This window comes from Ctenopharyngodon idella, chromosome 18, assembly GCF_019924925.1.
Source record: "Ctenopharyngodon idella isolate HZGC_01 chromosome 18, HZGC01, whole genome shotgun sequence".
NCBI lineage: Eukaryota > Metazoa > Chordata > Actinopteri > Cypriniformes > Xenocyprididae > Ctenopharyngodon > Ctenopharyngodon idella.
Window position 1 is genome coordinate 7,804,114 of NC_067237.1, and position 23,368 is coordinate 7,827,481.

Genomic DNA, 23,368 nt, shown 5'->3' on the forward strand with positions numbered 1-23,368 from the left:
ACACAGTGTTAGTGTTCTCACTGTCATTTTTTAAGACTGAACCTAAAGATAAAAAAAAAAAAAAAAACTTTTATGACATGTTTTGCTTACCAAACATCCAAAACAATGCTGTGTGCCGGGCTAAAGCACTTGTATTTTTACCAGCTAAGAACTTGTGAAGAGCCTATAAAATGTGTAAAGGAGTTAAAACAATGGAAGGAATTCCTCCATTGCACACAAACAAAGATCTGCTGCAAAGACACCTGTACCAAACTGTAATGGTCAACGTAGCACCTATGACAAGAAAAAAACAGGTATGCTTAAGCATTCTGTCCTTTTTAGGGTCACATCTTGTAACCTCACGTCCTGTTTTTGGTTCATTTAGATGTCACACTTATTCAAACAAACTGCACTAACAGAACAATCTTGCACCAGAGTTCATTTTAACTGAAACCTGCCAAGTGTGAACACACCTTAAGAATTGAAGGAGCCTAAAAAACTTGAATTTTTTCTTTCTCTGCTGGCGTTTATCATTACGGTTAGGATAGTCACTATTACACATCACTATCCTGCGGCTCCTGAGAATAGACACATGACAGCTGCCACTGAGATGGGATTGGGAATACTTTTAGCTTATAACAGATAGGTATTATGGACCTCCTTGCTTCAGACCAAACAATCAGACCAAGTGTGAAAGAAACAACAAAACTTTCTCTCTGTTCCTGAGCTCACTGTCATGGGACACTTTTATTGTTTGAGGTTCATATTGTGCTTTGGTCCACTAGTGTTTCTTCTGGCATTCAGCTCCAAATCCTTCTAGAGCTTGTTTTTAGAGTCTTTCTTGACACTTTTCACCTCTGTAAGTTGTAGGTCAGAGTCTGAAATGGATCTGTAAAACTCTGTGACTGCAGTCTCATAAGCTCAGCAGGATCCAAGAGTTTAGCTGAGCTCTCTCACCAATCTGCACCGTCCAAAACATCTCAGAGGAGATATTTAATACCCTAGCTAACCCCCTCTGCTCTGACTCTCTCTTTTTTTGTCCTTTGCTTTGGGTTTAAAAGAAAACGAATCCACTCTTGAAAAAGTGTAGAGTACACTTTAAACCAAAGCAAGTTGAATATATTCAAATAATTAATCCATCACCAAATATGAAACCAAATATGCAATAATTTCATATATTAATTGAAACAACATTTCAACATTTAACAGAAACAGGGTTTTATTATCTTTTTCTTCTTTTCGTCAACAGTATGTTTTAAATCAAAATTGTTTAATTGCACATTTTTCCTCTTCATTGTAGTTATTGTTGACAAAATCAAAAAAGCCTTCATTAATGAACAAATTAGTAATTTGAATTTCATTGATGATGTTTAAATGACTACCCACACTTATGAATTGTTTGTGGTCCTAAAGTTTTTATGGAAAGAGACATTGTGCCATTTAATCCTGATTGATGTGTTAATGTTAGTGAAGGGCTGCTGATAGCGCTGTCCTCCAGTGGGCTGTGTAATGTTTTCTGACAGACTGATTCATGTGAGCTCTGTCCATGTTTATCTGTGTCTGATCAACTCTACAATCCTCTGCCGTCCACCACAGTTACAAACACTGACACTCAAACTCAAATAGAAACCAGAAACATTCATGTAAGGGAAACTCTCTCCCTTTGTCCAACCACAGCACTCATAAAAGCAACGAGCTGCTCTGTGATTAAACAGCCTGAGATGATTCAGCATTGGATAAAAGCGTTTTGTTGTTTATAGTGGGAGGTCACAGCACTGATAGATGAGAGCAAAGAGAGTGTGTTGGAGGGAAGGAGGGAGGGATGAGAGTTTGTTTCTGCTTGTGTCTCACTGGGGCTCATGTAAAGGGCCTCAGCATCCGTCATTGTAGCCAAAACACGATCTGCACTGTGTCCTGCTCTAACAGAAACACTGATACAATTAGCCTTCCCATAATGCCCCTCAATGACACATGATACAGGATGTTTGTAATTACAGATGGTGGGTGTGGGGCAGGTGTTGCAGAGGTTGGTGTTTGGGGGGATTGGGAAGTGAGTGAGAGAGAGATTTTCCATTATGTTTTGAAATAAAAGAGTTTGTTGTACTATGTAGAAATAACTTGCGAAACTCTGATGAAAAAGACCAGACATTGAAACTAAGATGAAAAACTGCCTCTTTTCGAAATGCATCACAATGCACTGACGGCAGAAAGATCATTACATTTGAATGCATGCACACATGACTAGCCAAAATTACACATTAACAAACCCTTTTCAGTGTTCAGAAACTTGGCCCACCCAGTGTTAGTGAGCTATTAAAGAGGAAGTAGAATGGATACTATTATTCTTAAATACCAAGAACTAATGATAAGAATAAAGTTTGGTAAACGGTGTCAAATATTGTGCTGTTCCTGGTTGTATGTAGTACCTACAACTTTGCAGATCCTTAAAGGAATTCAAATTTAGAGAAATTCAGCAGAAAAATAACTAATTTTTCACTAGAAAAGCAATTTCTGAAGTCAAACTTTGAATGTCATAGAACGAATGATAGAACGATAGATAGAATGATCGATAGATAGACCGATAGATAGAACAATAGAAAGAATGAACAATAGAAAGAACGAACAAATGAACCATAGATTGATAGATCAATAGATAGAACAAACGATAGAATGATAGACTGATAGAATGAACGATAGATAGATCGATAGATAGAATGATAGATAGAATGAACAACAGATCGATAGATAAATAGATTGAACAGATAGATCAATATATAGAACAAACGACAGATAGATAGATAGAATGAACAAACAATATAGATTGATAGATAGAACGATTGATAGATATATAGAATGAACAAACGAACGATCGATTGATCAATAGCTAGATAGAATGAATGATAGAACAAACAAACAATAGATCGACAGATAGAACGAATGATAGATATATATCGATCGATAGATAGATAGAGCGATAGATAGAACGATCAACAGAACGAATGGACAAACAAACAAAAGATAGATAGAACGAATGATTGATAGATAGAGTGATAGAACGGTCGATCAATAGATCGAAAGAACGAACGATCATTAGATCGAACAAACGAATGAACGAACAAATGATAGATAGAACGAATGAACAAACGATAGAACAATGGATAAATAGAATGAATGAAAGATAGATAAAACAAATGATAGATGTATGTCGATCGATAGATAGATAGATAGAACGATCAACAGAACGAACAGACAAACAAACAAAGGATAGATAGAACAAATGATAGATTGATAGGGTGATAGGACGATTGAAAAACGAACGATCGATAGATCAAAAGAACGAACGATCAAACAAATGAATGAACGAACGAATGATAGATAGAACGAATGAACAAATGATATAACAATGGATAGATAGAATAAATGAAAGATAGATAGAATGAATGAATGATAGATAGAATGAACAAACGAATGAAAGACCGAACAAACTATAAATAAATACGGGACATATTTGAATGTTTATGATAATGAGGTTTATTGTATTACTCTGATTATGGAGACAGTCCTAATGTAATTAGGTATTTTGTATATAAATATTAAAATATCACATAAATTATTAGTAAAGTAACAGATAATGGCAGCAACTATATGGTGTAATATCTGAGAATGAATTGGGGGTGGGAGAAAATAAGTTCTACCTTCTTTCCACTCCCTTTTGAGCAAGCCTTTTTTTGTGAAAATATTGTGTGTAGATATGTGTATCATAATTGTAATGTGTATATATGTGTGTATGTGTATGTAGGTATGTATGTATATATATATATATATATATATATATATATATATGTGTGTGTGTGTGTATATATGTGTGTGTAATTAATATGTGTGATGTATATGTATAGATATTTATTTACAGAGATATATAGAGATATACATAGAAAAATAGAACAGTTTATGTGTTAATATGTATGTATATATGTATTTTGTTTGTTTTGTTTTTTTGCTCAAAATAAACTTTATCATATCATAACATAGATAGAATGAACGAACGAATGAATGAACGAACAAACTAATGATAGAATGATAGATAGAATGATAGATATATAAACAATAGATATATATCGATCGATAGATAGATAGAATGTTTGACAACGAAAGAACAAATGACCGATAGTTCGAAGAAGCGAACGATTGACAGATTGAACAAACAAATGATCGTTAGATCGAACTAATGAACAAATGAATAAACGAACTAATGAACAAACAAATGAACGATAGAATGAATTAATGAACGATAGAACAAACGAATGAAATATAGATAGAACGAATGAATGATAGTACTAACGAACAAATGACCGAACGAACTAACGATGGATGGATGGATGGATGGATGACTTGTTTTTGCACAAAAGATGTAGTGTGAAAACACCCTAAAATGATATAGAACAATGTAGGGTATGAAGCGTTAAAAGAATAAAAAAGCTAAGTGCTGTGTATGTGTGTGGTGTGTGTTTGTGTGTGGTATAATGATTAGTGGTGGGGTACGTGTGAGGTTCAGTTCAAAGGCTGAAGTTCATCTCATTTATCTGTGCTGTCAGTGTGATCTGATCAAAGAAGCACAGGATCAGTGTTTGTGTCACTATCCATTTATCCATGTTTGATCAGTATAGACACACCCCTCCACGTGGATGTTAAATTGCTTTAAAAACATCTCAACATATGTCGAACAACAGAAGGTGTGTCAGTCTACTTGTGTCCTTTGTCATGCCCTTCATTTCATAATTCAAATGAAGGTATGACATCACTCGACCTCAAACACACATGGCGTCAGCAGAGTAAGGTACCACTTTAGATTATTCACGTCGGCAGATGACTCATTCACTGCACGCACATACCACACGCACGTATGCGGAAAGTACTGTGGTGGCACAATCGAGAGGTTTATTAAAGCAGATGTGGACTCTGCTCTCTGTCCTATGAAACAAACCTGACCACATTGAGCCATCTATTACACTTTTATAGCGGTTCATTTCCAAGACATCATTACATCAGGAGGCAATGTTAAAATAATACTTAAAACATCATAACTACAACACATTAGAGTCATTAGGCCAGTGTGAGAGAGTTTCAGGCCCGTTGATGGAACTGTAGATCTTAAAGCTGTTGATCATGTACAAATATTTTAAGTCTTGCCAACTTAACAATTTGACATCTGTAATGTTGAACATTGTGGTAACAAAATCCGCTGATTTAAATATGTCTCTAAGCTACATTGAATTGAAAATGATAAACAAATCAATGTTTTGCATCGTAAGCAAGTCTGCCTCACATCCTTAAAAGTGAAGTTAAAACATTTCAATTTCATTTGCCCCCTGGTGGCTGGCAGCAGTATAGGTCATAAGGTCACCCCACCCTCTCCATGTAATTGAATGGGATGTGAGCCAAACTAAAAAAAAAAAATCCAATTATAATAAGTTCTCATCACGCTGATGTTCAAGTGTTCGTTTTTCTAATAAGTTTGGTTTCAGTTAGTTATTTGATGCTATAAAAATGGGTTGTAATGTCATGTTTGACAGCTGTGCTCGTAAATGAGTCTGCGCAAGTATGGGTGGGGAACCTGATACCAAAGCTACACTTCACGAACACTATTGCACAGATTCGGGCTCCAAATGACGTCATCGGTGCAAGATGTCAGCTGCCTTTTCTGGGAAATTTTGGCTTCTTTTTTTTTACAGTGGAAGGAAGTGGAAACACATTGTCTATCTTTTTTACTATGATCATAACCCATTGTTTTCCATATATGTCAAGGAGTTAAATTATAGCTTTTTTGTATGTTTAATGAAAAATATAGGGGTGAATTCAGGTTGATTGGGACACTTTTTCCAATTCATCTTAATGGCAAAAAGTGTCCCAATCACCCTGAATTCAGCCTAAATTTGTTGTATATAACAATATTTTTCATCTTATTATTACTAAAATTATAATATTTTTGTTGGAGCTAATAAAAATGTTGGCAGGGCAAGTAGAAATCTGCACTGTTGGTCCCAAATAGGTCAGAAGAAAATATCATTATTGTTGAACGCTGTAAGGTTTTGCACTTTCAAATTTGTTTTTATTTTAAAGAACCCTAGAAATTAAATTTGGAGCCCTTAACGCAGGCCTGTTAACTTAGAGGTCATCTTTATGTCACACTTTCAGAAATTTCCAAGTTTGTCTCTCCACATGTTAATTATTGTATAAAAAAAAAAAGGACTTTTAAACCGAGCAGTTGCATAAATGAAGGACTGAACAAACAGACATGCGGTAATCCTACCATGGCTAACGCCTTGTTCCCCATATCTGTCTTTGAGCAAATCAGTTAGGATTACTGGGTGAATGTCACCTCATATAATTAATATTCATGAGCCAAGCTCCCCCCATCAATTCACAAATCAAGTCACTTTGTATTCTATTTTACACTCTATTGCCGTTCACATTTTCAGCACAATCATTGAATTAACTTCACATGGCACATAGCATATGGCTGTTGGAAGGTGAGATGTTATTCCCACAAAAACACATGATTTATCCAAAGTGTAAAGATCTCAATGACTATATATATAAGCAATAAGGGCACAAGAGGCTGTGTTGTATCGTGAATAAATCAGGGCTGAAGGGAGTTGTTTGGGCCTGCAACCCCTTCAGCCGTGACTTATTCACGATACAGCACTAGCCTCAAGTACCTTATTGCTTTTATAAAATGGTTACCACAAAATACAAATATTAAAGCCAAAAATATGTATTAATCCAACTTTCATGAAGTAAACTTTAACTAAAAGCCTTCCTTCCACCGGAAAAAAAAGTCCCTGACCGTGAACAGCAACAGAAGTTACATTATAACGGCATTAGATGGCGGCAAAGATTGTCTTTATGAGTGAGTCAGTCAGTAGCAAAGACTTTTACATTGAAAAGTTGTGAACACACAACAAGACGCAACTGACAAATGCTTTAACAAGCGCTGTAAGTCATGGGAAAACCCCTTAACTGTTAAAAGGACAAGATAATACATCAGACATTTATACACATTTTTTATTATGAACATAGGACTGACCTGAAGGAAAATGCTAAATCTGAATGCAGGTAATAAACTCGCTCACTCAATCTCTTTCTCACAATACTCTTCTACATAATACAGTAATCTTCAATAAACAATATCAATTGAGAACAAACAGTTTACATTGCTAATAGTGGTTGCTAAGGGTGTTGTGTAGTGATACACAGAACTGTTGGTTGAAGCGGTCATACCTGTGTTTAGTTATATATATTATATAACTACCCTCCTCAGAGGGTCCTAAGAGATCTCCTGCTGCTGAAACGACGCCAGTGACTAACCCTAAACATCATTCTGAGGGTTGTTTAGTGCTAGGAACAGCAGCGAGGGCCCGTCTGCAGTCACAGCCAGGAAATTTCCCCTGACCCTGCTCACCCCAACACACTCACTGTTCACACACCCACAGGGCTCTCTGTGGGGTTGCGGTCACGCTAAACTAAATTAATTTTAATGGGTAAGTGGCATTATGTGAGTTCACTAAAGGCCTTAGACAGTGGGGCGGAATATAGGGTCATAAAAGTTTACAAATGTCTCCTAGAGAACCTTGGACTCAGTATATCGAGTTTAATTGAGTACAGAGTACGAAATAAAGGTAAATGATAATATCTCTTCTTGGTTTACTGTTTTTGTTTAAACATAAATTGGATTTGTAAGGTTATTGTCCTTTTGTCTTCAAGTTTAATATGGCTGTCTGGTTTGGACGCTTCCCAAAGAGCAGAACTGTAAATCTGTGTCTGAGGTGGAGTTGATTCTAATCTCTGAGTGTCTCTGGATATGGAATCTCTGTAAAACAAAGCTTTATCTCCTCCACCGTTTCCACCAATCAGATATTTGCCACACTATTGTTTATTAAAACCATAAAATGTAGGCAGTTAGGAAGTTGTTTATGGATTCTGTCATAGTTTATTCATGCTACTCACAATACAAAAGGACTGTCAAGCTCCAAAAAGGACAAAAAACATAAACATGGTCAGAATGGCTTGCTACTGTCAGATTCTTCAACAAATCTTTTAACCCACAGTTCCTTGAATTGATCAGCTATATGAGCCCAACTGAGAGTTCTTCTTTGAGGTTCACCACACCAAATAGCAGTTTTGACCCTGGTGACCCTTACGGCATATGGCTTCCTACTCATGCACTAAGAACTCTGCATGGTACTCAACCAAATGGAGAATGTGCCAAGAGGGAAAGCCACCCACCCGTTAAGACCCATCCAAACATCAAGCTAAAGCAAACCGCTTAGAAACCAAGTATCGTAGCAGTTCATAACCACTGTTCAGTTTTAAACCCTGTAATCTGCTCTGGACTATCATTTTTTATTAGACCTTGCAGAACTGATGGAAGTATTGCTGCCTTCAAGTCATATTGGAATGATCATATCTGCGAGATGAGTGCACATGGACACTACAGAGTCATAATTTCCAGTTTGAAAAAACACTGAGCCCCGGCTTTTTAAGTTGGTTGCATGTCAACTAAAGAATGGCGGTGGAAGCTTTTAATAAGTGTAATTGGGAATATTTACAACTTTTGACATGGTTTGTGAACTATTGATGAAGAACAGTGATAAAGATTGCCAGAAATATATATATTTGTTTAACTGGTTAAGAAAGAAAGAGGTTGTGTTTTAAAATACACAGATCAGGCATAACATTATGACCTAATATTGTGTTGGTCCCCCTTTTGCTGCCAAAACAGCCCTGACCCATCAAGGCATGGACTCCACTAGACCCCTGAAGGTGTGCTGTGGTATCTGGCACCAAGATGTTTGCAGCAGATCCTTTAAGTCCTGTAAGTTGCGAGATGGGGCCTCCATGGATTGTTTGTTCAGCACATCCCACAGATGCTCGATTGGATTGAAATCTGGGGAATTTCAGGTCAAGTCAACACCTAAAACTCGTTGTTTTGCTCCTCAAACCATTCCTGAACCATTTTGGCTTTGTGGCTGGGTGCATTATCCTAATGAAAGAGGCCACAGCCACCATGGAATACCAAGATTATGCCAAATTACTCAAGGTTTAATTCCAAGAACTTCAATATTTAGTTAATCACCCTAATTTTTTTTTGCCCAAAATTGATTATGCCCCTGCAAAAATAAAAAAATAAAAATATCAAAATGAATTTTAATTCAGAAAGTGAAACATACTTGTTATACAAGCCACTGTATGCATGAATTGCATTTCAATGTATATTTTAATAGATTAAAAGATCTGAATAAATAAGTTTAATAAATGAATATCCACATCCATTATTATTATAATTATTATTATCATTATTATTATTATTATTATTATTATATCGAACAAAAATCACTTCAGTAAAAATGTCTGGGGGCTTGAAGGCAGCATATCAGACAAATTTACAGCTCACAAAATGTCATCTTCTGAGACTTTGAGCCAAAAGAGGGTCCTTTGTGACTACAGAGGCAGTAAAGGTTAAAATTAGCTGCTCTGGTCACCATCTGCACTGCTTCAGTGAACTTCAGGACCTTCAAGCGCTGTCCGGTTTCACTGCCGAGTAGGTTTATGGCAGGTTTGTGCTAACTCTATTTGGTTCTGCTCAGAGAACCGATAATTCGCCATTAATGCTTCACTGTTACTGGCTGTAATGATGGCATCATTAATGCTGCTAGAAATGGAATATAAAATCTCAAATTTGAGCTGGTGGGTGGGAAGTGGACAGCTGTATTCAGCAGGGCCGACTGCATATAAAACCCATCCAAGCGTCAATCCAGACTCTCACTTTCAAACTCAGCAGATTACATAGGCTGTTCAAGAGGTTTGCCGATAGCCAATAAATGTTTTCCATAATTGCTCATTCTTGATGAGTATCAACATCCTGTGAAGTGTCTCAAATGTGTCTGTGATTGCAACTGGCGTTCTGGAGCAGATGTGTCATTAAATATAAAGCTGCAGCTGTCTGACTGCTTGTCGCTGTTCTGCATTTGACAGTTCTGATCAGGGTTTGCACACAGTGGACTTTGTCTCCAGGACTATACGAGGGCGCTCTCACTGCTGTACTACTATTTGAGGGTAAGTTCACTCAACAACGATGTACTGACTGTGTACAGTCGACAACGTTGTCAAAATGATCCCCGTACACATGGATCCACTAAAATGTCAAAAAACACTGTATCATGAATGGCAAGTCAGTAGTTGGCAATATCACTTTGTAACGATTCGCTACACACCTACTGAACACTTAATACACATGCACATGACGTCACTGTTTTCACAAATTCACATTTTTGTAGTTTACACAGAAACAATAATGGTACCGTTCTCAGAAAGTTCTCAAGAAGTTTTTCAAAAGTTTGTGGCCCTGGTAACGCGGTTGTCATGAAAATGAACAGCCAAAACGCATAAAACGTTTTCCGTTTTTAGTTGAAAATGGTGTCATGTAGACGGCCCCTGAATCTGTTTTTGGATTTCTAAAACAACTCGTTTCAACATGTCAAAGGTTTTTTTGACATTCGTTTGGCTTGTTTGTTGGGTCTAATCTCAGGTACGCACCAAAGAACCACAACAGTCTGCTGGTATATGGTTCATATGGATTCTGGAACCATTCCCAATATTCAATGTATTGCTTGTCTCCAGAGAAATGTAAAAAACAAAGACCTCGGGGTGCATGGTGAGGGACCAAACAATAGAACCAAATATGAGCAACCTAAACCCAGGTGCACAATATGCAATTTTGTTTTTGTCAGATTCTACAGTGTGACCTCAGTGAGATCTTGAGTAAAGACCAATAGATATTTTTTATGCCAGACTGTACAATATAGATGTAAGCAAAGACTTTAGCTTCTTTCTCTGCAGAAGCACATTTTAGTGTTTCAGTATGGGACTTTTACTTTTATGTATACTGCACTGCAAAAAATGCTTTTCCTTACTTAGAGTTTTTGACTTGTTTCCAGTCCAAATATCTCAAAATTCTTAAATCAAAAAGCAAAGTGAAAATTATTGTCTTGTTTTCAGAAAAAAATAAGTCAAAATTAAGTTTTCGCTTAAAACAAGCAAAATAATCTGCCAGTGGGGTAAGCAAAATAATCTTGTTTTTTGGTTTTAAATAAATAAATTGAAAGCATTTTTTGCAGTGTAATTCTTGACTAGGTGCTTGATTGACCATTCACTGGACAACTTATTGGTTTTCTGGAAGGGAGATAGACAGACAGAGACACAGGGGGGTTGATGAGTTTTTGATGAATCATAAATCTTTAATAAGTCTATCATTATGGTTGAAAAAACAGGTGACCCATCTGGTGTAGAACTGCTCCTCATTAAAAATACCGAAAATTGCAGGATGAATCCATGTCATGAGGCTCTGACCCAGAGATCATGGTCTGAGCATCAGTATGATTTAGCTCATCACCAGTACTGGTGACACAACTTTGAATTAGCAGCTTGCCAAGTTACAAACCTACAATGTAAAATCGTTCAACTAGCATTTTGAAGAAGCTCTACGCTTGAAGATACAAACTAAAGTAACTAACTACAATGAAACAATTTAAGGGAACACTATATTTTTTAAATTGCAATTAGATAATATTATTTTTTTGCAGTCAGAGCAGTATTGAGAAAAAAAAAAAACAAAAAAAAAAAAAAAAAAAACAAAACAAGGCAACAGTGCTGACAAATATGAAAATATATATGTACACTAAATATAACTAATAAAATTATAGAAAAATCACTAAGTCAAAAAACTATGTCAGATATGGCAATGAACAGTAGTAGTATTATCCTAAATATGTTGCTACAAAAAACATGCAGACATCTTCACAGGGAAACAAATCAATGAAACTTTTCTTTTGATCTGAAATTGAAAAAACTGAATCAAACTTTGCAGCTCTACACATGAAAGCAAAAAGACATTACAGGAGAGCGAAAGCAAGAGACTAGAGCTGCACGATTCTGGATAAAATGAGAATCACGATTTTTTGGTTTCAAATAGAGATCACGATTCTCCCACGATTCTGAATATACAACCAAACAAAATAACATGTAATTTACTATCTAGGTTCTGACAAAATATAAATTGCTGACTGTAATTGCTGGAAAATGTTTGAATTAATTATTTAAAAAATGGTTTTGAATGAATTCAATGACTCATTAATAAACACTTGTTTCATTGCTGGATGAATCAGTGTTTTTGAACGAATCTTTTGAATGAACGATTCAATGACAAATATATATATTTTTTTTTAACAGTCAGTTGTCGCCACCTAGTGGAATTAGATGTAATTGATACAACCGTTATTTGACGCGCCAAGTTCGTTTCAAAAGGTAGTTTGCTCTATTTTGATCGCTATCGTATACATTGGTGTTTACATACTAACTTAAAACTTATATCTCAATACTTGTGTGATAATGCGAATATTTGTAACACAGAAATAACTAATGTGTGATTCAAAACGGATCTCTCTCTGGCAGCACGAACACAGATTTGAATGTTCCGGTAAGATTTTGTCAAAGGTTTAGTAGACGCGGGAGAATCGTTGTCATTAATAAAGTAGGTTCGAGTGGGTGCTTGAATCAAGATCGCGATCTTTTTACGATTAATCGTGCAGCGCTACAAGAGACCATCAAAATGTTTTGCCACTTGTCATGGTCACAGTGTAACTTTATGCCAACAATTTGTCTCGTTTGCATCTGTTTTTATTTCTCCTAAGGAACTGTAGGGTGAAAATTCTGAGACAAAGTCTCATTTAATACCTCACTGACATAAATGAGAACTCAATTTAGTCTCATGGGCTATGACAGACCAACGTCTGAGCAATAACATTTTCCTCTGGGTGTATTTATTCTTGAGAATGTTTCATTATTGTGCCTTCTATCCACGTTTGAGAGATTTTTTCTGCTGTCTTACCTTTAGAAACAGCAACAGATGCGATTTCATCTCATTCAGTGGGGCATGAAGGAGGACATGGCTGTTGAGTGTCAGTTTTTCACAGTCCTGTCCTGAAAAGAGACAAGAGCTGTCAAACAGTCCATCTGAAGAAAAACGGGGCTATAACTACAGTAGATACTGAGGTAATAATTGTAATTTCACAGCAGTGAAATGTCAGCATCCTCTATCCCAGCCTGTAGCTCTAACAGAAAAGTGTGTCAGTCAGGTTTTATTTTTCCCCCTTTTTTTTTCTCAAGTAAGCCCAAAGGTTCCAGACTCTGGACAGTTTTCATCCTATCCAAGAAAATTCCCAACAGACTAATCTTTCTGAGCATGTGATTCATTTTAATCTGCAGGCATGGATGAAGAGGTTCTGTAGAGTTGCTGTACTATTAAAGATTAATGAACCCAATTTGCAAAACTGACCTTTTGCGGTCAGACTGTGTGGAGCGTAAAGCTTCTTAATGCCTTCAGCTCAAGTACAGCCCCGCAGATAAGACCCGCAGAGAGAAAAAACACGAGATGAACTAACTTTAAGTGTTCCGTTCCTCTGATCAGTTCAAAGACATTTCAGAGGAAGGAAAAGAGTGGATTGATGAGTTTAAACTGTATCACACAAACATACACACTGGCATTCAGAAATGTAGCTAACATTCTCTGAACCTTGAACGCAACCCACATTCACACTAAAAATATGTTTTGACCATGTGTTGCTAAATATGAACAGCTTAGTCTCATAACTCTCTCTCCCTCTCTCTCTCTGTCAAAAGAACAGAAAAAGAACATAATGATCAGATACGGGTTTGCACACATCACAAAATAAAACTTTCAAAATAAAAGCCTTTAAAAGACAAAAAAAAATTGCTTCCATAATCTCAATTATTATTATTTTTTTCTGTCTCATAGTTTAAAAATGGTAATGGTGGTGCCACAATCTCAAAATTACAACTTTATATTTCCCAAATGTGGTTGTAGGGTAGGGGTTATAAAAAATATGAGAAATTTGTGATGTCAGCCGAAAAGAAATGTCTTTTCAGAAGCAGTGTAAGAATGCTAACTTTTTTTTTTTTTTTTGGCATAATGTCCACAGATGAACCATGAACAGATACACAAGAAATGTTTATTAAGAAAGTAAAAAGGGTCCATTTTGATTTCATGTTGCCTTGAAATAAAGCACAAAGGCTGGTTTGCATTGATCGCGGTTGTTATTGTGGTGTTTATCTCATCAGACAGCATGAGAGTGAGTTTTAGAGGGAAGGCTTCGTGCTGGGCTGTGAAGTCAAAGCCATAATTTAGAGTTAGCAGCGTAGCAGAAGAGCTGATCTGAGAAAGACGTCTGCTCTCACACTGGCAGCAGGATTGATTACTGCTCCATGTGTATGACATTAGAATGTGTGTGTATGTGTGGTGAAGCACATTGAGAAAGCATCAGTTTAGTTTACTTCAGTAGAGTGTTGAGTAGGGGCTCTTTTAAGGAAACTGTTGGCTAGATAATCTGTTTGCCTGAAGCCTTTTGGGATCCATTACTGAACTGCTGCTGTTTGCTGCTTTTATATTTCTGTATGTGTCATCTTTGACCCTCGGCTACATCACATCAAACTTATTGTTCAGTCTGACAGCCTGTAACTTAATATTCTATCCTTTCCACATTTTGTAGTGGTGCTTGCTAGCAAGTCTCACTTTTACTGTTGTGAGGATTATGGATTTGAACAAACTTCAATTGTAAGAAACTTTTGATACATAACTGGTTTTGCACCATTTGTGCTACAGAAATGAATGATACCTGAAATCTTGCTGCTCGTTGAGGAGAGATGCTATTACTTGCAATTTTTCGTGTGATTGACCATAAAATAGATGGAAAGTCCCATAGACTTACATTGAAGGAAGAACCAAAGTCACACCAGAATATCATATTGACTAAGGGGTGGAAACCTTTGACTTTGGCCAGTAAGCACCTAATAACCACCCAGGACAACATATCAACCACCCAGAACACCCTAGTAACCACATAGCAATGTGCTAAAAAACACAGAACACCATAACATCCATATAGCAACACTCTGGTGGCCACCCACAACACCCTTCACTGTGAGAAAAAAAAAAAAAAAAAAACATGCAAAAATTGTACTTCAAGAGATATAACAGCTTGTCATTCGGGCAGAATCCCTAAAAGATGCATATTAGTACCTTAAGAGTACACTAAAAAAAAAGTTGGGTTATTTTTTCAACCCAAACACTTGAGTTGAGACCGTTGAGTAAGCAAGCTGTGTTGATAATTGTTCATAATCAGTAATCGACAGCGCTGGGTTGTGAAAATGGACATGAAAGAGAGCATACATGTCACACATTTCAATGGAGGAGAGGCTTAAAGGGTTAGTTCACCCAAAACTGAAATTTCTGTCATTAATTATTCAACCTCATGTCGTTCCACATCCGTAAGACCTTTGTTCTTCTTCAGAACACAAATTAAGATATTTTTGATGAAATCAGAGAGGATCCCCCATAAAAAGCAGTGTAATTACCACATTAAGGCCCGATTTCACAGACAGGGCTTAGCCTAAGCCAGGATTAGGTCTTAGGTCAGAAAGCCGGCTTATTATTGGCCTGCTCCTGCATCAGCATCACACGCATTTGCTGCTCACGTGAACAGCGTCGACCAACACTGAGTTCGGTGGTCTGGCGTAGAACACGGAATTCTGCACAGTCTATGTACAAATGTGTGTTGGCAGTGTGTGAACACAACCACCCTACAATGATAAAAATCCACCCACTCCTTTTTTTTCTTAAATCCCCATTAAACCAAAGCAGTCTCATTAAACAAGCCATTTTGATTCTCTGAGGAATGTGACATCACATTCCTCATGCCCCGCCCACGGTTGCTGACTGACAGTCCTGTATTACCATAGTTTCCGCCCTCAGCGAGCCACTGTTCGCCATTTTCTCTGCGCTCTAGCAGCTGTAGCGACAACAATGTCTGGTAAGTAATTAAGATGTTTTGTTGTTGGATGTAAAAGTGAACATAACAGTCTTCATTTACTGACATCTGAGCTGCTGAACGCAGTGGATTAGTTTTATTTTTGAAGGGAATGCGCCACAGATCTAATATACACATAAGATTTCTGTAATGTTGCCTGCTATTTACATTCACAGACATAACTGACTGTGTTTATGTGAACTGTGTGTGTTTTTGACAGAACCTTTTGTCTATTTGACAGTTTAAACAAAACAAAAAATGTGAAAGAGAGGTTACTCACGAGACTTGACGTCTGACAGCCAGCTGTGTGTGTGTGCTTCAGATAAGTGCGTTCAGAAAACGATCTGGTAACACTTTACAATACGGGTGCACTAATATGCATTAATTCATGCTTAACTAATGCACAGACAATCATGTGTTAATATATGACTCATGAAGAACTAAACTATTAATTAATGATTACTGCATCAGCAAATAACAAAAAGTCTATATGATTAATAGATTAAGTAATATATGAATTGTTATTAATTAAATGTGTCATAATGTATTAATTCCTTAATAACATATTTTATAAACTAAAAGTGTAAATTAATGTGTTAATTACCACAATGGGTTGAAGCCATGTACTTCAACTTCCAGCTGTCTGCTTTAATTAATCATTATGTAATGATTTGAAAATGTATCATTATGTTATGACGATACATTAGAAGTTTAAACTGATATAGATTTAAAATGCGTGGAAATAAACTTTAACAATGAAAGAAAATCTATGCTATCCGTGAGAGTGTTCACAATATAGATGATAATCAAAACCAAGCAGATGTCTTGTTTGTATTTGGCAGAGAATCCGATTGAGGCAGGAACTGTGATTGTAGAGAGGGGGCGGGGCACAGCAGCTCATTTGCATTTAAAGGCACATACATGAAAACAGCCTGTTCTTGACTGTAGTCAGAAATGGGTATTTACAACATAGATTTATAAATGATCTGTTAGGTATTTTAAGATGAAACTTCACAGACACATTCTGGGGACACCTGAGACATCTTGTAAAAATGGGCATAATAGGTTACCTTTAAGGTTGAACCACTGTAGTCATGTTGACTGTTTTAATGATGTCTTTATTAATTTTCTGGACCTCGAATGTGGTAATGCTGCTTACTATGGGGGATAAGAAACCTCTCAGATTTCATCAGAAATATCTTAATTTGTGTTCCGAAGATTAACAAAGGTCTTACGGATGTGGAACAACATGAGGGTGAGTAATAAATGACAGACATTTCATTTTTGGGTGAACTAACCCTTTAACTATGCTGAATAAACGGCTTGTGTGATGGAACAGGCTATCATTTAATGAACTGACATGCTATCGGATAATCATTAACATGTTTTCCATTTGTTTTGAATTTATCCATTTTTAGAGTTTACAACAAAAAATAGCTGTTTTTTAAGAGAAGTCAAATTTTGCGGCAGGATTCTGGTTACGCCACTTCTCATTCATTTCGATGGTATCCACAAACAGTGACTGACTGTTGCACAACTCCGATGGGAATTCAATGATGTCAAGGCTGTAATGTGATTGGTTATCAAGGCACATGTGATCCAAGATGACTGTTACACTTTCTCCAATGGTAGAGCCAAGGAGGTTGGTGTCTCCCTAATAAGACAATGTTTAGGTACTACTATGAACCAATTAAGGAGACTGTCCTCCTCCAAAAACGACCCTATAGGTCGTTTTTTCAAGCACCTTATTACGACCTATATTTACTCTAGCTGGCGTAAAAATAATGACAGTGTCGTGTTACGTCTGTCGTCATGAAATGACGTATGACCGTTGTTACCAATCAAAATGCGTGTTCATTTAAATGCGATGTGTGGACTTTTTACACGGTTCCTTACCCGCCATTTGTCCTATTTTCATTTAGCAAAACTCATTTTTTTTAATAATAACAACTACACCTACCCTTAGTGACTTATAGTGCATATGCACTTTATGAGCACATGCGTTCCCTGGGATCGAACCCACGATCACATGATTGCATATTGTCGTTTATTGCACTGCTCTACCAATTGAGCTACGCGAAACCCGAAATAATGACACAGATAAAAGGAGACAATGCATTGAAATGAAAGTGTCCTGTTGTCGAGAGGGGCGCAACTTTAGTAAACGCTCCTATGGGTCGTATTCCAGGGAAGTGACAAATGACCTATATGGGCGTATTGGTTGGAGGACATGTTGCAATTAAGGGTAAATGGTACAAATTGTCTCTTTAAGGGTACTGCCCCAGTGACAAGTTGTTGTAACTGTTAAATTGTTCAGGCAGTGTTAGACAGAATGACAAACAAAAAGTACCATGGTATTACTATGGTGTTTGGACATGTACCATGGTAGTAGCATGTTATTCTTTGAAGTACCTTGGATTACCATGTAAAAACCATTGTGCATAAATATGCCACCGGTGGAAAACCCACATTTATCTTTGCTAATGACACCTACTGTAAATGCTGTTGCATGGCAACCGAAAGAGGTTCTTCAGAGGAGTTCTTCAGGCTAATCATGAGGATGTGCAAAATAACTTTGAAACTTATTTGGAGCAGGATAAGGACTAGAGGAAACCAGGGGATTATGGAGGCCTGGTCTAAATTCAGCGTGTACATTCAGGTCGGGATGTTGTGAGCATTTTTTTCTGAGTCTTTGTGTTGGCTGTTTGGGACAGTGATGTCATTCTCTACTGCAAAGAGCTCTGAAAAGCCTCCAGTAAGTTGGGTCAAGTCGGGTTGGGTTTGTCTCCTCTGCTCTTCTGTTTGTCCTCCGCTGCAGTTCAGAGCCGATTTCACAGTTTTCCTTTGAGTGCCACTGAAAAAGGGCAGATTCCTTCCTGCCCACAAACTCTCACACCGAACCGCACAGCAATCCTGGGAAAATCCAAACCTTTTGGCATCCCAACAACCGCACCGGGCTGGACTCGCACACACAAAGAGCTGGATGAGGGATGGTTTGTAAGTGTGTCCGCTGCCCGGCACGGTCTATGTTTGCTTTCTGCGGTTGGATGTATGCGGCCATTGTTCTATCTATGAGGCCTGACCCTGCCAGATGATGGAGAAGATAGAGAACCTTCTTTTCTGTTAAAAGACAAGTGGCCTCACTAGCACAGGCTGGCGTCCTGCCGGGTATGGCCTGCAAGAGAAAGAAGAGGGCAGCCGTGCCAGGCTGTTTCACCCCCTGTGCCAGCTAAAGCGAGTACCAGCCGCAAACAGCCCTAAGAGCTCTGTTGTGTGCTGGACGCTGGACTCCACGCTCTTCACATTCACATACAGGCTCAAGATGAACTTTATAAAAGCATGGTTTATGAAAGATGAGGCAGAGTTTAACCAAACACAGCACACACCCTCTGAGCTGTTGATCGTTGAGTAGTTTGGCTCCCATCAGAGGGGTAATCTGATGAAAGGACACAGCTGTGACCCTCTACTGGACCCTGGCATTATTTCTGAACTGTGGGAATGATATTTTGAATGTAAAGGAAAAAATAATGAGAGTGTGAGTGTTGAGAGATCATGTATTCATGTCATAGGCATATTACACAAAAGTCATTTTATTCGTTACACAACTTTTTTTTATTTTTTTATTTTTTTACTTTTTTGCACTTACATAAGGGGGAATGCATTTTCCTTAGTATATTTCTTTTTTCTGTTTCACAAGAATATTGAAGAATATTTCCAGCTCCACAACAACATTGGGCATATTCATGCACAATGGTTTTTACATGGTAATCCAAGGTACTTCAAAGAATAACATGGTATTACCATGTTACATGTCCAAGAATCATAGTAATACCATGGTACTTTTTGTTTGTCATTCTGTCTAACACTGCCTGAACAATTTAACAGTTAAATGATGCATCAAGGCAAGCAATTAAATATGTGACCCTAGACCACAAAACTAGTCATAAGTCGCACGGGTAAATTTGTAGCAATAGCCAACAATACATTGTTTGGGTCAAAATTATCGATTTTTCTTTTATGCCAAAAATCATTAGGATATTAAGTAAAGACCATGTTCCATTGAGATATTTTGTAAATTTCCAACTCTAAATATATCAAAAAATGTATTTTTGTGAGTGGATATCCATTGTTAAGGACTTCATTTGGACAACTTTAAAGGTGATTTTCTCAATATTTCGATTTTTTTGCACCCTCAGATTCCAGATGTATCTCGGCCAAATATTGTCCTGTCCTAACAAACCATGCATCAATGGAAAGCTTTCATTGCTTGCCTTACAATGAAAGTTCTAAAAATGGGCAATATTCTAATTAGTAATTTAGTAATTAGTAATCTAATTGGATTTAAAGATTGTAAAATGTTACATTAGCCTAATATAATGATATAATAGTATAATACACACAAAGTGGAATGGCTTTGTTGAATTTTTTGATAGGCTGCTGTTTCATAGCTTAGCACACTTCGAATCATACATTTTCTCAGGATTGCTTCAATCCAGTATCAACTTTTTCTCAAATATTCCTCCTAAAATTACTTTGTATGAATTAGAAAATAAATAGAAGCAAATGATTGTCTAGGTACTGTAAGAGTACAAAGTTATAAAATGAATGTGGATAGCAGAGTTTTGATCTTGGAGGCCAGGTAGATGGAAATTAACATTGTTACAATCTCTCCTGAATCTCCAGTATGATTTCTCAGGAAAACAGACAGCAGGAAACTTAAGCAAAACTCTTAATTTTTTTAGATTAGATGTAAGAGAAAAAAATATATATATATATTAAAGAAGTGATTGGTTTTTCCTCTTAGTTCTAATGTGCCTGGAGACTTTGCACTTTACTGTTTCACATGCCAGTCATCAGACCAGCGATTCTCTCTCTTTCTCTCTCTTCTCTCTCTCTTTCTCTGTTTGATTGGGTTCCAGCACTGTTCTGAATAAAGGCTTAGAGAACTCTGTTTCCCACAAGCGAACAAAAGCGGTGACAGACAGAATGGAGAGGCTCAGAGAGGGAGGAGAACAGTGATGAAGAAACGCTCTCAGTCTGTAGGAACTAATCAGACTCTCGTTTAGCAAACGCAGGCATTCCTGTTGATGAAAGGAGAGGAGATGTAAGGCGGGACAGGGTCGGACTGAACTCTTACAACTGCAGAACAACAGCAGGCCGACTCCATTATCCACCGTACGGCCTCATTAACCAGCGCTCCCCACACACTCAACACACGTAACAAACAACAACTAACACGAACTCAACCCTCAAACACATACAATTCACTACTGTGACTCTGTTTAGTGCACCACTCTCTGGAATACTTGATTCTGATTGGTCAATCATGGCAGAGTGCACTCAAATATTTTGTATAAAGAGCGCTTAACTGTATAATTGACTTTTGTCCCAGTCAGCCGGTCATTATTGCAAAATAAACCCTGCCAGGGTGATCAGCACCCCAATGAGAAGCAGTTGAACTCTTTTAAATTTTTTTAGATTTTACTGCTTTTGTGCAGCATGAATATATAAGTTTACCTTTTTTGACTTAAGCATGTTTTAGACTGTCATAATAGAAAAGCTAGTTACTATTAAAGGGTTAGTTCACTCAAAAATTAAAATTCTGTCATGAATTACTCACTCTCATGTCGTTCCACACCCGTAAGACCTTCGTTTATCTTCGTAACACAAATTAAGATATTTTTGATGAAATCCGATGGCTCAGTGAGGCCTCTATTGCCAGCAAGATAATTAACACTTTCAGATGCCCAGAAAGGTACTAAAAACATATTTAAAACAGTTCATGTGACTACAGTGGTTCAACCTTAATATTATAAAGCTACGAGAATACTTTTTGTGTGCCAAAAAAACAAAATAACGACTTTTCAACAATATCAAGTGATGGCCGATTTCAAAACACTGCTTCGAAGCTTTACGAATCATTTGTTTCGGATGGTTCAGTGGTTCGGATTGCTTATCAAACTACCAAAGGCACGTAAACTATTGAAATTGCGAAACACTTATGACGTAACGAAGCCTCATTTACTGAAATCACGTGACTTTGGCACTCCAAACCACTGATTCGAAACAAAAGATTTGTAAAGCTTCGAAGCAGTGTTTTGAAATCGGCCATCACTAGATATTGTTGAAAAGTCGTTTTTCTGGCGCACAAAAAGTATTCTCGACGCTTTATACTATAAAGGTTGAACCACTGTACTCACATGAACTGTTTTAAATATGTTTTTAATACCCTTCTGGGCATCTGAAGGCGTTAATTATCTTGCTGGCAATTGAGGCCTCACTGAGCCATCGGATTTTCATGAAAAATATCTTAATTTGTGTTTCGAAGATGAACGAAGGTCTTACGGGTGTAGAATGACATGATGGTGAGTAATTAATGACAGAATTTTCATTTTTGGGTGAACTAACTCTTTAAAGCTGTACTTCTTTTGTCCTGCCCACATTGTCCAGACAAACTTCTAGCCCTGCCCCAAAATAATGCCATTGGTTGAGGCAGAAATTGACACTCAAGAATGAGAAACTGGAAAAATGAAACGTTACATTTTAAAATTATACACATCATCTTTAAATTGAATTTCCGCAAATAGATACAGACACATATGCCAACAAGTCTTCAGTGAAAAGAGGATATATGAAAATATTTATTCTGTGTAAGTCTTAATCTTTTTATAGCGCCACACAAAATTCCCAAACATCAGCTAAATGTATGCATTATTAAAAGCCAGGCTGTTATAAGGTGCTGTGAGCTCTTGGGGAATGGATAGAAGTTGTTGACTGTAATTGGTAATTTAACTGCACTGAGGTACTATGTGCCAAGAAAGTGATTATTCAGGCCTGTCCCTTGCTGTTCTCTCACTGCTCACTGAAAGAGCAGAACTTAGTCCCATTACAAACTCACACAAGCAGGTCCATAGCAGCTATTATAAGTGAAATGTATTACTCAGAATGTTGGAATATTCAAATTTATACCTGAAAAACTGCAATGGAACACTACTCGAAGTTGTACAAATGAACCTGCAAAGCTAATGGTAGAGTTGACATTTTGTTTCCTCAGATGTCATTTTTTCAAGCGTTTAAGTAGGAAGTTCCCACACCCCTACACTTTTGGTAAATTAATCATTATGTTTTAAAAGTGTCATTTTGCCACAGTGCAAGTGTTTTTTTTTTTTTTTTCTTCCAGTCACAAACAGTCTGTCAGCCAGTTGCATTGGCAGTAGACTGAACAAATGCAAAGCAGTAATTCTATGACTAGGACTCATTTAATTGCCTTTAAACAAGTCAAATAAGACTGCTGGGCAAAAATTATGTCACTTCATTAATATGCATGTAATAAGCTGATTTATAACGTTTCCTTAAGGAAGACTACTACAGTACTTGGACAGAGCTATCTATTGTTTTTTGTTGTTGCTTAGTTTTATATTTTTTCTTTCTTTCTTTTTTAAGAGCCT

General features: G+C 37.1%; 2 protein-coding genes across 3 annotated transcripts in view; one reads left to right on the forward strand and one right to left on the reverse strand.

Moving 5' to 3' along the window:
* sema6dl (sema domain, transmembrane domain (TM), and cytoplasmic domain, (semaphorin) 6D, like) overlaps positions 1–23,368 on the reverse strand; it is a 122,736-nt gene that overhangs the window by 66,036 nt on the left and 33,332 nt on the right. For both annotated transcript variants that reach the window (XM_051870591.1, XM_051870592.1), the window contains exon 2: positions 12,926–13,017. The gene's annotated coding sequence lies outside the window, so the exon portion shown is untranslated. The remainder of the gene's footprint in view (positions 1–12,925; positions 13,018–23,368) is intronic.
* The window catches only part of dmxl2 (Dmx-like 2), a 478,360-nt gene that overhangs the window by 53,533 nt on the left and 401,459 nt on the right, over positions 1–23,368 (forward strand). The gene's annotated exons all lie outside the window — the stretch shown is intronic.